Source organism: Malaya genurostris, chromosome 2, assembly GCF_030247185.1.
Source record: "Malaya genurostris strain Urasoe2022 chromosome 2, Malgen_1.1, whole genome shotgun sequence".
Lineage (NCBI taxonomy): Eukaryota > Metazoa > Arthropoda > Insecta > Diptera > Culicidae > Malaya > Malaya genurostris.
Genome location: NC_080571.1, coordinates 211853062 through 211868655, shown reverse-complemented (window position 1 = coordinate 211868655; position 15594 = coordinate 211853062). Strand labels below are relative to the sequence as shown.

Sequence of the window (15594 nt, the reverse complement as noted above, 5' to 3'; positions counted from 1 at the left end):
TTCCCGTGATTGAATACGGAATGACAATTTGGGAGAGTTGCGCAAAAACTCATCACCTAAAACTTCAACGTGTTCTGAATAAATTGCTCCGAATTATTTTGAACACCCCTTCACGAACAAGAACAACTGAGATCCATCGTCTAGCCGGAATTCAAACTTTGGCGGAGAGATTTCAAAACAACATGCGACGGTTCAAGGACCGATTTAAATCTGCTCAAGAATGAAATCCCTACTCACATCCAGTCCCCTGAATCATGCCGTATTAAGGAGGCGGCATACTCCCCTAGAATTAGTAAAGGAATGTGAGGAGGCTGGGATTTATAAAATACATATTGATTTTGAATTAAAACACATCATTCGTTTGTGGCACAATTTTTTTAGAGTTTTCTGGATCTTCACGTTCTTCAGATTGTAACGAGAGAGATTATCCTTGGCTGGAGTGCTTTGTGGGTGTGCTCTGACGTTGATGTGGCGTTTTTGGGTAGTTTTCAGCAACTCAGTCAGCTCAAAACAGGTGCACGCTCCGAAGCATCGTTTATACAGGTCATACTTTCAGCAGCGTAAAGAAGAGTGCGATAGAGCTGTAGACGAGAGATAGATAGGGAGAGCACTAAATTTGAGCATTGATAATTTTCAAGAAGTTATAGATGAGAGTCATATAAGGAAGATTTCGCGTTTCCAGGACGCCGCGGACTGGTACGAAGGGTGGCATACCTCGGGCTTGAAGGGAACCTATGGGTTGAAACCTGGCATTACAATACTCGACACACATCCAAACAACATGCTCGATAGCATGATAACCCTCACCGCAAACGCAGACACCACTCTCGAAGAGCCCCACACGACGGAGATGCGCACTGAACATATAATAAGTAGACATAAGCCTTTCCATTACACGAATAAAGTCTCGGCCCACGTCTAACCCCAGGAACAAAGCTTTCGTCGATACCTGTGGAATTATTGAGTGTAACCATCATCCCAGAGTTCCACTTATCCATGTATTTTGCCAGCTGGCTAGAGTTTTCTGACGAAAGCCACTGAAAAATTCATTGGAACAGATTGGTCTTTCATAGATATCACATTCAAGTGCGCCCCGTAGAATGCATTCAGCCTAAGGCAATACGCAATCAACGGTACTAAATTCGCTCAAGTTTGATAATATGAAAATTTGCAGCGGTAGGAAAGCAAACGCATCCATATTCCATCACTGAAAGTATCGTTGTCTGATACATTTTTATTAGTTCTTCCGGATGAGCACCCCACCAAGATCTTGTTATTGTTCGAAGAAAATATACTCTTTGTTGGCATTTCGCTATCAGATACCTAATGTGTCCTCCCCACATTGAATTACTGCATTTTTAATGTCATTGCAACCGGTCGTGGCTTGTACACAACCTTGTAATTTTTTGGACTGTTTTTCTCTCATGTATTTTGCTTTCGATACATTTATAGTCAGTCCGATATGCCTATCTTCGACTTTCAGTTCGATGTATATTTCTATCATCTACTCAGAGCTACGTGTCACAACATCAACGTCGTAAGCGATACCAAAAAGCTGTACAGACTACCAGAAAAACGTATTACTCGTGTCGATACTCACATTTCGAATCTCACCTTCCAGAGCAGTATTAAACAAGAAACCAGAGAGTCCAGCACCTTACATAGCCCTCTCCGAAATTCGAAGGGATTCTAGAGCGTCCCAGATACTCGGACGTAGAACATCACTCTATCCATCGATACTTTTAGCAATGGCTTCAATTTATTCGAAAATCCGCATTCGTACATAATCTGCTAAAGCTGTTCTCGATCGAAAATAAATCCCACTTCGTACGGCACTGTACTTTCCGTTATACATAAGAGCTGGAAAATTGTAACTGATGGGACTACGAATTTTTTTAGTTTGCAAAAATTGACCCAGTCATCTCTGAGCTAGCCCTTTATTTTGATTTTCTCTAACAAATTTGATGGATTCTGTTGCCAGTTTTGAAAAATTCGCACCTTTTAACATGGTCACTTAATAAAAGCGCACTCCTAAAAGTAATATTTTCAGAACACTTTAATTTTTCGAATTTTTTAAGTCAAATTCAGATTGAGCTTAATAGCTCGAATGGGATGACTTTTCCTATGACTTTTCATCTAAATATAAGTTAATCTGCTGAACAATTTTTGAGGATTTCGAGTGACACTATGTTTATATACTTTATAGAATTAATGGAACTAGAGGTCCTCGCATTCAAATTTTAGTTCTTGGCACACACAAGCAGTTTCTGAAAGACACGGGTAGATTTGTTTTTCTCTTTTGATTACCTACTCACTGGTTCCATTCGATATGAATGTGAAAAAATGCGCAAAGTAATCGTCACCAGCATCATAGCTTTTGTCCTACAAACATCAGGAGTCTTTCCGAAACCGTCAGGTTGACGACAATTTTCTGCAATGTAAGCACATTTCCTTTACAGTTTTATAATTTACTTTTAAAAATATTATTTACCTCATAACGTTACAGCATAAATCAAACATTCAGAAGCGTTTAATAAAACAATTTTCCTCTCGGTCGGTAACTTTGCAAGTAATCTTCGTAAGTGGCTCCTATACAGTTCCAACATAAGTTTCACGCTTGATCTTTCGATCAGATTCATGTCTGGGATAAGACATAGAGAGAGTTGCAAAAAGGATTTGCTGGTTTTCTTTCACTTGGCAGACAAACAATTATCGTTTGAATAACTTTTTTAAAGAACACGCATGAGAAACAAAATGAAATGAAAGCTATGGAAAATCACGCTGATATCAATTTAGCTTAAATTTCAAATCCAAAACTATCGAACTTCTAAATATTTACATCTGTCGTCATAAAAACATTAAATATAATTACGCTTCCCACCGAAAACAAAAATAACATTGACTGAAACCAAGTTACGCAATAAAAATACGTTGATTGATGAAGTTCTTGTCATCCACGGAAACAGTTCGAATCGCAGACAGCAAGAGTAAACTTCCTGATTGGATTGATCCGGATAAGAATCTATCAGATACCAACTATAATGATCCAATAACAGCAGCTTGTCTCGACTATGCCGTTCGCTGATAAAAGCATTGAATATTTTGATCGATTTATGTATTCGTTCGCTCTTGCACTGTACCTACTAAATGGTTAGCAGGTGGGTTAGTAGTGTTCGTTGCTTTGGAATGGAGGAATGATTTTGATTTTTATGCTTTGGAAGACCTGCACGGACTACGGGTGCATCAGACTATACCGACTCGGAGCTACAGTGGCCTATGGTCTATTGGCATTGTTGCTAATCATGTCGAGCAAAGAAAAACGAAGCAATAAATCCACTTATCAGATTTAAGTTGAAGCGAATGAAACCGAATAAATTGGTTGGCAAACATGAGTTTCATGTAATAGAGATACATTAAAGCGACTTTGCAAAATTTATAAGAAACTTTTGCTTCTTACTTCGTATTATTCCTAGGGAAATGTTCTTAAACAAAAATCCTTACATTGGTGTGTGTGTGTGTGTGTATGTGTGTGTGTGTGTGTGTGTGTGTGTGTGTGTGTGTTGGACGATTATAAAAATAATTGGTTTCGTTTGTAACAACGCACAAAATAACCTCTTGATTGATTGAGCATTGATTTCACATTTCAAGCAGAATTCCGAACATTTCGATGCAGTAAATGCAGTAATTCACTTAACCCGGTCTAACAAATAGAGAGCGTTTAATAGAGGCATCTTTCAGATGTCATATGTTGAAAACTCATGACGTTCCATTCATAGGTGTGTTAGCTATTGTGCTTTCAGTAACACTACTTTTGAAAAAGAGAAAACAATGGAAAAAAGAAAGAATTTAATTTTCAGAATTTACCTCCTGAGAGAGTGATAAGTTTTTGATCGTGAATATCTCTTGTTATATCTATCATATCAACATAATTTTTGCTACATACCATCGCAAATATGATCAACATTCGGTGACAAAATTACCAGTTGTATTAAATAAAAATATATATTTCATAATTGAAGTTTTCTAAAATGTATGGTGTCAGTGAGTATTAAAGAGAACACCTCATGACGCATGTTCGCGTACCTGGAACGACGGTAGTAAGCCACATTTCATTTCTACTTTGTCTACTAAGTAATTATAAAAGGTTAACACTTTATATTTTCTTTTCATTCTAGGCTGACTGAGCAGAAAGTAAAGCAAGTGCATAATTTCGGTTGATTCAAGTCCAGAGCTCAGTTCCAGTTTCAGTATTGAGAAGTTTCAGTTTCTGAATTTAGCTTCAGGTTCAGAATTCAGTTCCAGTTACAGAATCAAGCATTCAGTTATGCTGCGGGACGGATTTGTTTTGTGCACCGTTCGCAGTGTGAGTTTCGTTTTCGTTACATCAGTATTTAGCTGCTGGACGTTTGCATTGGAGCAAAACACACTAAAAAGAAAGTAATCGAACGTGAAAATTCTACAAATCAGCCATTTCAAGGGCAATAAATGCTAAGAAAAGAACTATTAGAAATACTTATCTGTTGAAATATTCAAATCGGAAGAGAGAATAAACATTTTAGTGAACCGATTGCAGTGCAAACTCTACACCAAACGAGTGAAAATAAACCCACCAAACCAGCTGCTTGCGTTCGAGAGAAAAGTTTGGCTAAAATTTAGCCAGAAATGAATTTCGTATTGCGTTATGATAGATTCACTCGTTGAAATACGTAAATCCAAAATGAAAAAATCGACATCAAAAGTCAGTATGTCCCACGAGCACGCCTGCATCAATCATATCAGTATCACATCCAAGGTTAGCCTGGAAATAAATGACGGGGATCAGTGGCACCTGCATCGAAAATCGAATCAAATTTGTCACCACAAGCATCATAGACAACATAAAGTTCTTTTCGGAACCATCATTATTAGAAAGAATTATTTATAAGGGCACAGTTTCAATTTCAGCGAGCCAATATTATTCGTATTTACGTCAATCCGGTTATGTCTCTTACATTAACACCCGCATTTTTATGAATACAAACCAACCTGTGCCACCAATGAAATGGCTTGTTGATGATTTTGAAGGTGATCGTACAAACTTCGTTGATACGCCACGCCCAGGTCGTCCAAATAAGTTCGTTGTTCTGGCAGTCGCCTCAAAAGTTTATTCTTTCGTTATGGAAACCCATGAACACTTGATTATGAAAAAAATGTGTGCAAAATAGGTGCCGCGTTTTATCACAACTGACCTAAACTAATTTATCTTAACTATGGCTAAATTCTATGAATTGAAACTCGAATGGACACCGCATCCGTCATATTCATCATATTTAGCCCCAGTAACGATTTTCTGTTCTCAGATTTGAAAAAGATGCTAGCTAAAAAAAGATTGAGGTCATCGATGAGACTGAATCGTTTTTTGAGGCTAATACCCCTGACAGACATGTGATTTCCGTACAATGATTTCTGTACAACGCTGTACGCGTACAACGACGAGGTGACAGACATGTTTTGCGCTCAGAAAGAATATGCAGCGAAACGAAACAACTCAATACTTTTCTTAATTTCCCAGCTCCGATGATCGATAATATAGAAACCAAAAATATTTGCGGTTTGAAGTGTATTCCTAGTAACTGATTTATGACAGATATAATCAAATGAGAGTGGCAATTAAAACTAATTCTGTGTGTGAGTGTTCTTTGGATGACAATTTCACTCATATCAAATTTTAAGGTTTTAAGATACATTCATGACTCGTTTGTTCTGGGATACATGATTTTTACCTTCATTATTTAAATGTAATTAGCATTAGGGAAAATTTGATGTCCACAATTTTGATGTTCCACCGTAAAATCAAATAAAAAAAAATGGAGGAAGTATGAAAGGCTTTTAGAACTAATTTTCGGAACACTAGCACTATCTTTTATGCAACGAAGCTGATTTGTACCGAAAAGGTGATTAATCACCAAATTTTGTTTGTAAATCATGCCGACTTTTGCAAAATCCGCAAAAATTTCGAGTTGTTCAGTAATAATTCCTTTTTTACCCGTATATTCACAATAAAAATAAGAGCGCATTAACTTTTTACATTGAGCCTCAAAATAGTAAATAAATTTAAGATATTCTTATTATGTAACCAATAAAAACTGCATGGCGCACACATATTGCAAAAAAATGCAGTTTATTCATTACGAAATTTTCTTAAAAAGGATTATGTTTATCATAAAGCTGATTTTAAAAACTTCTTGAATTTGAAATCATTCCGAAATAGATTTGACATAGGTTTGATACTTCGTTTTACTTCACGCTTATGAAAAATGGTCTACTTGGCTGTAGGATTCTGAGGAGTTTAAAGTTGTGACTGCACAATTGGTTTATTGATGTATTTATCGTTAATTATTACCATATGTGCACTCGAAATATGAATCATTATGTGTTCTATATCCATTTCAACAATGAATTTACTTGTTATTGAAAAGAGAACAATAACTCAATTGTGCTAAGTTTATGTACAAATATGAATATATTGTTTTCCTTATTTGTATTTAAAAACTTCACCAAATTTATGAACATTTCTTGGTTTGACTGCTTTTTGAAGATAAGCTAAAACGTTGATAAATTGTATAAGTTTTATGCTGCTGGTTAGCATTTTACAGAGATTGTTTTTTCAAAATAAAACAAAGGTTGTTTATTATTTGATACTCAGAAGAAGGAAATATTGTTTCGTGAGTTCACCATCGCTCGTCATTGGCGCTGGTAGCAGTAAACAGTGATGTGATTTTGCACAGTACAACGATAAATGACCGTAGTACGGAAATCACCGTTGTATCATGATGCTCGCGTGATACCACCGTGATTCAGGGTGACAGACATGTGATTTCACGGTGTACAGTGATTCCGATATCACATGTCTGTCATAAGCATAAGGGGACATCGTGGTATGAATGTGATGTAGAATTTTTTTGCGTTTTGTCGTAGATTCGTCTGTGCATAACAGTGTATGTTGAAACTGTTATGCACTAACGAGTCTAAGACTAAGATAGAAATTTTGGAACACTATTGAAACAGTTATATTGGTCTTTAGGGAACAAACATTGATGATTAAAATCGAAATTTGAAAAATAAGCGCTGTTTTCTTTGTTAGACCGGGGATTTTTTGATCGACTCGTTAGTGCAAAACTTATACAATCGAAACGAACGTCAGTATAGTGTTGCAAAAACGACATGCGGAAAATTTACACGAATCTGCTAGCAAAATTATTAGAACTCTGATTTTGTGAATGTTTGGATTTCCTGACATTCGCACTTCCGAACATTTCGAATCGCTCTCGGAAAATTTCATGATCCAACGAGTCAAAGAGGAACTAATCGGATCTGATGAGTAAGCCGCATGAAAAAGTATTTCACTCTGGAGACTTCTCAGTGTGTCGCAAACGCTTTTCGACTTGCGCGGCGGTATCATTAAGCAATTTTCGCTTGTTAGAGCGTTTGAATTTTCGAAACCGAGTTTTATGTATTCGAAGTGTTAGAGCACGTGATCAAGATCAAGTGGTTACTATTGAATTTAACATTTACTGCGAACTACAAGTTATACCTCATATTAAAAATAATGGGACTTTATATCCTTATCTTTTTCATCAAAAATATATTATTAGTTATTTCATTGCCTAACTTTATTTTAACACTTCAACTACACTTTTTTCTCTTATACTGGATGGTTACATCGATTACCAGCTGTTACTACGTGAAGAAAAACTAAAAACAGTGAATCATTACAAGCCATTGCTAAAATTTGATGGTTGAGAATTTTTTTTTAGTAAAAAGATATTTTATTCAGGCCTATTTGCGTACAAGCTTTACGTGGCCGATTTAGCTGAGTTTTTAGATAATTTTTTTTTGTATTGGATCTCGTTGTCACCCTTTTTCCAAGAGCTTCCATTTTCCATTTTGTTCGTGGTTCGTCTCGTCATCCATTGCCGTGGTATTTTTGTTGATTTCGTTGCTAGTTGCTGTAGATGCGCCTTGTTGTACATTGTTTGCAGTTGCTGGTTGGTTAGATGGTAAGCTGTTAATTGCAGCTGGTGTACTTTGTTCTATAGGGGATACATTGGATGGTTTCGTTGAAGGGGATGCTTCACTGTTGTTGGTTACTGTCACAGATGTACTGGGGTTGGTGTGAAGGAAGCACCGTTGTCTTTTGGTATAATTGTCTCCTTGTCCGGTTTATCACATGGCTTACCGTAGTGAACAGCTTTTTGCCAATATTGACATGTGGCCATCTGATTGTCATAGGTAACAAGTGATTTGCACGGGATTCTTGTATCCTGACCGAATGTCACATAGGTATAGGCCTCCTCAAGCGCATGCGTAACAAACGTGGCTGACATTATCTTCTCTCGAGCCCCTGTCTTTCATGTACTTTGTCTTTGACACATTGATGTCTAGTCCGATCCGCTTGGCCTCAGCTTTTAGTCCGATGTACGTTTCTTCCATCTTCTCAAAGTTGCGTGCTATAATATCAATATCATCAACGAACCAAGTAGCTGGACGGACTTTCTGAAAATCGTGCCACTCGTGTCTATCCTCGCTCTTCTTATCACACCCTCCAAAGCTATGTTGAATAGCAGACACGAAAGGCCATCACCTTGCCGTAGCCCTCAGCGAGTTTCGAAGGGACTGGAGTTTATCCCCGATACTCGAACCACGCACATCACTCGATCCATCGTAGCCTTGACGTAGGCCTTGAGTTTGTCCGGGAATCCGTAGTCGTGCATGATTTCCATAGCTGTTCTCGATCGATTGTGTCGTAGGCTGATTCGAAATCGATGAATAAGTGATGTGTGGGCACATTGTATTCGCGTCACTTTTGCAACACCTGGCGGATGGCGAACACTTGGTCCGTGGTAGCGCGTTCGCCCATAAATCCGGCCTGATATTGTCCCACGAATTCGTTTGCAATCAGTGAATGTCGACGGCATAAGATTTGGGAGAGTACCTTGTAGGCGACGTTCAGCAGAGTTATCGCGCTGCGCGGTAATTGCACCAATCCAGCTTGTCGCACATTTTGTAGATGGGACACACGATTCCTTCCATCCATTCCTCCGGTAAAATCTCGTCCTCCCAGATCTTTGTAACGACCCAGTGCAGTGCTTTCACTAGTGCATTACCACCGTGTTTTAGTAGCTCGCTTGGTAGTTGGTCAACGCCAGCGGCCTTATTATTTTTCAACCGGCTTACCACCTCCTCCACTTCTTGGAGGTCTGGGTCCCGCATGCGTTCCCAAGTTCGTTACCGCACCGCCACTTTCGTATTCCGCCACATCGCCATTGAGGTGCTCGTCGAAGTCGAAATACTGCCGCCACCTCTCGATCACCTCACAGTCGTTCGTGAGAAGATCCCCGTTGGTGTCCTTGCACATATCGGCCTGTGTCACATGGCCTCTGCGCGAACGGTTCAACTTCTCGTTGAACTTCCTTGTGTCATTAGCACGGAATAGCTGTTCCATCGCTTCGCGATCTCGGTCTTTCTGTTGGCGCTTTTTGCCTTTCTCATATAGAAAGGTTATGCAATCACTGTGAAACCCGACTTTTGAACCGAGGCCCAGAAGGGCCGAGTGTCATATACCATTCGACTCAGTTCGTCGAGTACGCAAAATGTCTGTGTGTGTGTATGTGTGTGTATGTGTGTGTATGTATGTGTGTGTGTGTGTATGTGCGTATGTGTGTTTGTAACGTTTTTTTGCACTAACTTTTCTCGGAGATGGCTGAACCGATTTTCACAAACTTAAATTCAAATGAAAGGTCTTGTGGTCCCATACAAAATTCCTGAATATTATTTGGATCCGACTTCCGGCTCGAGAGTTATGGGGTAAAATGTGCAAAAAAAAGAAAATATGTGTTTTAACTTTTCTCATAGATGGCGCGACCGATTTCCACAAACTTAGGTTCAAATGAAAGGTCCTGTGGTCCCATACGTAATTCCTGAATTTCATCAGGATCCGACTTCCGGATCCGGAAATATAGGGTAAAGTGTGTTTAAAATTTTATACCATCACTGAAAAGAGCGACAAACCGTAAAAAGTTTTCTAAATCGACGCAATTCAGAGCTGCATTCTTCTCGGCCACTAACTGTTCACATTCGTCGTCGAACCAGTCGTTCCTTACGTTCGGAGCCGCCGTACCTAGCGTTGCTGATGCAGTGCTACCTATGCCAGGACGGATGTCTCTCCATGTAATGCTTGATGAATATTGAATTTATCTTACATGGTCAATATTATCGCAAATAATACTAAAGGGTGATTTTTTAAGAGCTTGAGAACTTTTTTAAACAATAAAACGCATAAAATTTGCAAAATCTCATCGGTTCTTTATTTTAAACGTTAGACTGGTACATGACATTTACTTTTTGAAGATAATTTCATTTAAATGTTGACCGCGGCTGCGTCATAGGTGGTCCATTCGGAAAGTCCAATTTTGGGCAACTTTTTCGAGCATTTCGGCCGGAATAGCCCGAATTTCTTCGGAAATGTTGTCTTCCAAAGCTGGAATAGTTACTGGCTTATTTCTGTAGACTTTAGACTTGACGTAGCCCCACAAAAAATAGTCTAAAGGCGTCAAATCGCATGATCTTGGTGGCCAACTTACCGGTCCATTTCTTGAGATGAATTGTTCTCCGAAGTTTTCCCTCAAAATGGCCATAGAATCGCGAGCTGTGTGGCATGTAGCGCCATCTTGTTGAAACCACATGTCAACCAAGTTCAGTTCTTCCATTTTTGGCAACAAAAAGTTTGTTAGCATCGAACGATAGCGATCGCCATTCACTGTAACGTTGCGTCCAACAGCATCTTTGAAAAAATACGGTCCAATGATTCCACCAGCGTACAAACCACACCAAACAGTGCATTTTTCGGGATGCATGGGCAGTTCTTGAACGGCTTCTGGTTGCTCTTCACTCCAAATGCGGCAATTTTGCTTATTTACGTAGCCATTCAACCAGAAATGAGCCTCATCGCTGAACAAAATTTGTCGATAAAAAAGCGGATTTTCCGAATGGACCACCTAAGACGCAGCCGCGGTCAACATTTAAATGAAATTATCTTCAAAAAGTAAATGTCATGTACCAATCTAACGTTTAAAATAAAGAACCGATGAGATTTTGCAAATTTTATGCGTTTTATTGTTTAAAAAAGTTCTCAAGCTCTTAAAAAATCACCCTGTATAATTGCACAACGATTTGTTTTTAGTCTTGTAAAGTCGTAGAGCCGCTTTTAGCTAGTTTTTAAATTTGATCAGTATCTAACAGGGAAAACTGATTGAAAAATTGACATACGATTGCAATTATGTAATGAAAACCGCAGAGACTTGAACCCGTAGTTAGCTCCTAACCGGAGAAATCGTTTTTCCAATTAATCTACCCTGCATATGAAAACACCGGATTTACCGGATATGTCCCGGGTTGGCGGTTCAGTGCATAGGACGCTGGTCTTACAAGTCAGTTGTCGTATTTTCGAGCCCCAACCTGGAAGGGTTCTTAGTGTCAGTAGGATCCATAGTACTAGCCATGCAATGATTCTGTACACTAAGAATCGGCTGCGAAGTCTGTTGAAACAGAAAGGCCAAATTCCACAAAAGGAATGACAAAACAAAAAAAATATGAAAACACATGAAGAGTTAGCCTAATTGACTAGAAGAACTAAGCATTTTTCGCTTTACTTGGCCACCATAGCATTCAATTATAGTCATATGCAGGGTAGTTTAACTGGCAGAATAATTTCTTTGCTTAGGAGTTAGCTACGGGTTCGAGTCCCTTATCTGCGGTTACATTTTCACGGTTTTCATTACATATTTCCTTTCGCATGTCATTTTTTAAAACTATTTTCCCCGTTAGATACTGATCAAATTAAAATATAATTGCTTATTTTTTACAGATCTCTAATGCTAGTGCTAATACGAATCGTACTGCATGTGGTTGAAGAAAAGAAGTGTCCTCGATGTTCATCAGCTGCTCCAGGCAGTTCTCCTAGAATTTTCACTTTACAATGCTATCTATGATGGCTGACAGGTTAGTTTTTTTTCATATGTTTATTATGTCTCAATTGGAAAAAAAGATAAAAGAATTATATCGGGATACTAAAATTAAAAGGTAATGAGTTTATATATACTACGCCGCTGCATTTTTCAATAAAGTTGATGTAGCTTAACAAAGTCTTCAATATATGTGTCCGCGTAGTTTGTGTTATCCACTCTAATGATGGTCGTAGCAATTCACTACTCTGGAATGTGTGTCGGCTACCAACTATTGCCGAAAGATGTAGCTGTAAAAGATTATGAGCTTCCCGTAGTCTCAAGCAGTCGAAGAATTTGTGCTCGATGGTTTCGATATGTCCTGTGCAATGCAAACATTGCTCGCCGTCAGTTCGACGCATTACGTTCATTAGTCGCTGTGTGGAACTTTTTGGTTGACCCACATCTACAGTGCACTGCGCTGAGATGGTAGCAGCTCTCGGGTATCAATGTTTTTCATATCTGAAGCCAGTTGGATCCAGGATTTGTTGTTTCTACCTTTGGTCTGTCTGTACGCATTACATAAAAACTGTGAATAAGATTGGTGGATGGGTGTTGGCGGATCTGGAAAGGAAAGTGGGGATAATTTTGTAGTATTATTTTGAGACAGGGGAGGTCTGAGACGGAATTTGCGCGGGGGGAAATTGCTTGGTGAAGAAGGGAAGAATAGTACAGAAGGATATCAATTTTTAGTTGGTTGTTTCGGAATTACAATTCCCAACCATCAGTTCGGTTTCACATCTCATCCAAGTCAGTCGATAAACCAAAACCGCTTACGTTCGGGACAGAAGAAACCAAGTACAGTATTGTGTAGTAAACAATAGAACGATCTCGAAATGAGTGAACCAAACGAACAAAAGCTACCGCCGGTACGAAAGAATACAATTATTGTTGACTTCAGGCAGTGCAAAATTCGACAGTGCAAAATTCGATACGAGAACTTGAAGGTTTGCTTAAGGAGCAAATGCATCTTGACATTAAACGTATGCATTTACTTCAATGCAATAAGACCAATAATGTTGTTTATATCCAGTTCTATAAAGAGTTGGATGCAATTCAATTCGCTAAAGACAATAATAATGTGCACTATGTGGAGCATGAAAATATCAAGTACAACATTCCAGTATATATGGAAGATAGTGCTATAGAAGTGCGTGTGCATAATCTTCCCTCAAGCGTCATCGATCCTGATATTCGCAAAACCATGTCCCAATACGGAGAGATTCTCTCTATCGAAAAAGAAAAGTGGTATTCTAAATGGCGTAAGTTGGGGACGGGTATAGCGTGATGGGATAGTCGATGCCTATCACGCAGCCCGCCTGGGTTCGATTCCCAACCCCGCACATAGGGACAGAAAGATTTTCTGGTCCGAAGAGGCGAATGACCTTAAGATGTTAAAACCTCTATAATTGAAACAAAAAAAAAAAAAACATTACGAGTTCTGATTGATGGTGATGAAATCGAAATGGTCGACGAGTTCGTGTACTTGGGCTCACTGGTGACTGCCGATAATGACACCAGCAGAGAAATTCAGAGACGCATATTGTCAGAAAATCGTGCTTACTTTGGACAGCGAAGGACACTTCGATCGAGCAAAATTCGCCGTCGTACGAAGTTATTTATCTACAAAACCCTGATTAGACCGGTTATCCTATACGAGCACGAGTCCTGGACAATGCTAGCGGAGGATCAACGCGCACTAGGTGTTTTTGAACGGAAGGTGTTGCGAACTGCACCAGTTGCTGGGAGGACCAACCCTCGTCCAAACGGCCAAGATCGGGCGGTTAGAATGTCGGAGAACAACCCGGCTAAAATGATTCTTGATAATGATCCGACCGGTATAAGAAGAAGAGGCGCGCAGCGGGCAAGATGGATCGATCATATTTGAAGACGACTTGCGGACCCTTCGCAGCTACCGAGGCTGGCGGCGAACAGTCATGAATCGAGTTGAATGGAGACGCCTCCCTTATGTTTATGTGTCCCTGACGCCATACTTAATTTCGTGAGAAAATTACCAACACTATCAAAAATAGCTCATTCCTCTACCATTGTGAATCTATACATTGTGCCAGTAAGCCATTCCATGCACATTGTGATACATCCATGATCAGCCGCAAGACATGATATATTTATTTCACCACTACTTCTAAACGATTCACAGAAGCACGTGTGTCTGCACTGCTTCCATGTACATTTTCACACATCAGGGGGCATGAACACGAACAGCAGACAAGCCAAGTTTGATTCAACTCACTACCACAACTAAACGACTTCGCAAGTCCCGAGCACTGATTCTAACCTACCCATTTTAATTACTACTAAGTCGACAAATACCACAATTCACCCGACTTTCCAAAAACATCCTAACCTTCACCTCTTTTGCAGGGTCCGGATGCATGCGTTTTGATGGACGATGAGACTTATGTAAAAGAGGACTCAAAAACCCTTCCAGGTCCACAATACTTTACTGTCGTTGTTGGGGAGGATGTGAGCGATGCGGACAGGTCGATTCAAGTGGAGAAATTCGGTCAAAAGATACTGGTATGGCAAACAATATGTTCCTGTGGTTTGAAGTCAACCATTTTTTACACTACCAGAACTATAAATGCAGAAATCTATCGATCTGAGTGTCTCCATGAGAGATTGCTGCCTTTATATAAGAAGTATAGTGCACATCCACTGTTTTGGGCGGATTTAGCGTCGGCTCACTATGCCAAAACCACTCTCACTTGGCTTGCGGAAAGGGGTATAAACTTCGTTGAGAAAAATATCTATCCACCAAATTGCCCTCATCTTCGACCCATCGAATGTTACTGGGCAATTGTGAAGAGGGTCTTCAAGAAGACTGGTAAGGCAGCTGGGAACATGCAGGAGTTCGCAAAAATTTGCTCTCAAGCGTCCAAAAAATACGATGCAACACTTGTCCGGAACTTGATGAAGAGCGTTCGATCAAAAGTTCGAAAATTCTTGAAGGAATAACATAAATTTCATTCGGTTTTCATTTTACTCAAGTTTAACTTCGTACAATAACGGATCAATTTTTAGTTTGAATACAATATCGTTTTTTATCATAATTTGAAAGAAAAATTTGTGGCTTATTTTCGGTACACTCCTTACAGTGCAGTGAACACTAGAGTGTACGAAATGGGCAAATACGATTTAACAAAGCCTGAAACTTGGCCTACAAGGCCAAATTCAATTTGTATTGATTTCAAGCGCTGCAAAGTTAGACCTGCAGCAACCGAAATTGAAATCTTGCTTAAGGAACGAATGCATCTAAACGTTAATGATGTAAGTGAGATTCAATTGAACAAGGCGTCTAACTGTGTGTACATTATGTTCAAACGTGAAAGAGATGCAATTGCATTTGCTTCGGTTAGTAACGGGGTGAACAGTGTTGATCATGACATTGATAAATATAAAATCCCTGTGTACATGGTGGACAATGCCATAGAAGTACGCGTGCATGACCTTCCCCGCAGACCAGCGATCAGTTTGTTCGGGAAAGTATGTCGTATGAAAACAAGGAAACGGAAACCACTCACAACTCCTA

General features: G+C 39.3%; 1 protein-coding gene across 1 annotated transcript in view; it reads left to right on the top strand.

The window, feature by feature from the left end:
- LOC131429116 (uncharacterized) overlaps window positions 1-15594 on the top strand; it is a 74183-nt gene that overhangs the window by 38027 nt on the left and 20562 nt on the right. The gene's annotated exons all lie outside the window — the stretch shown is intronic.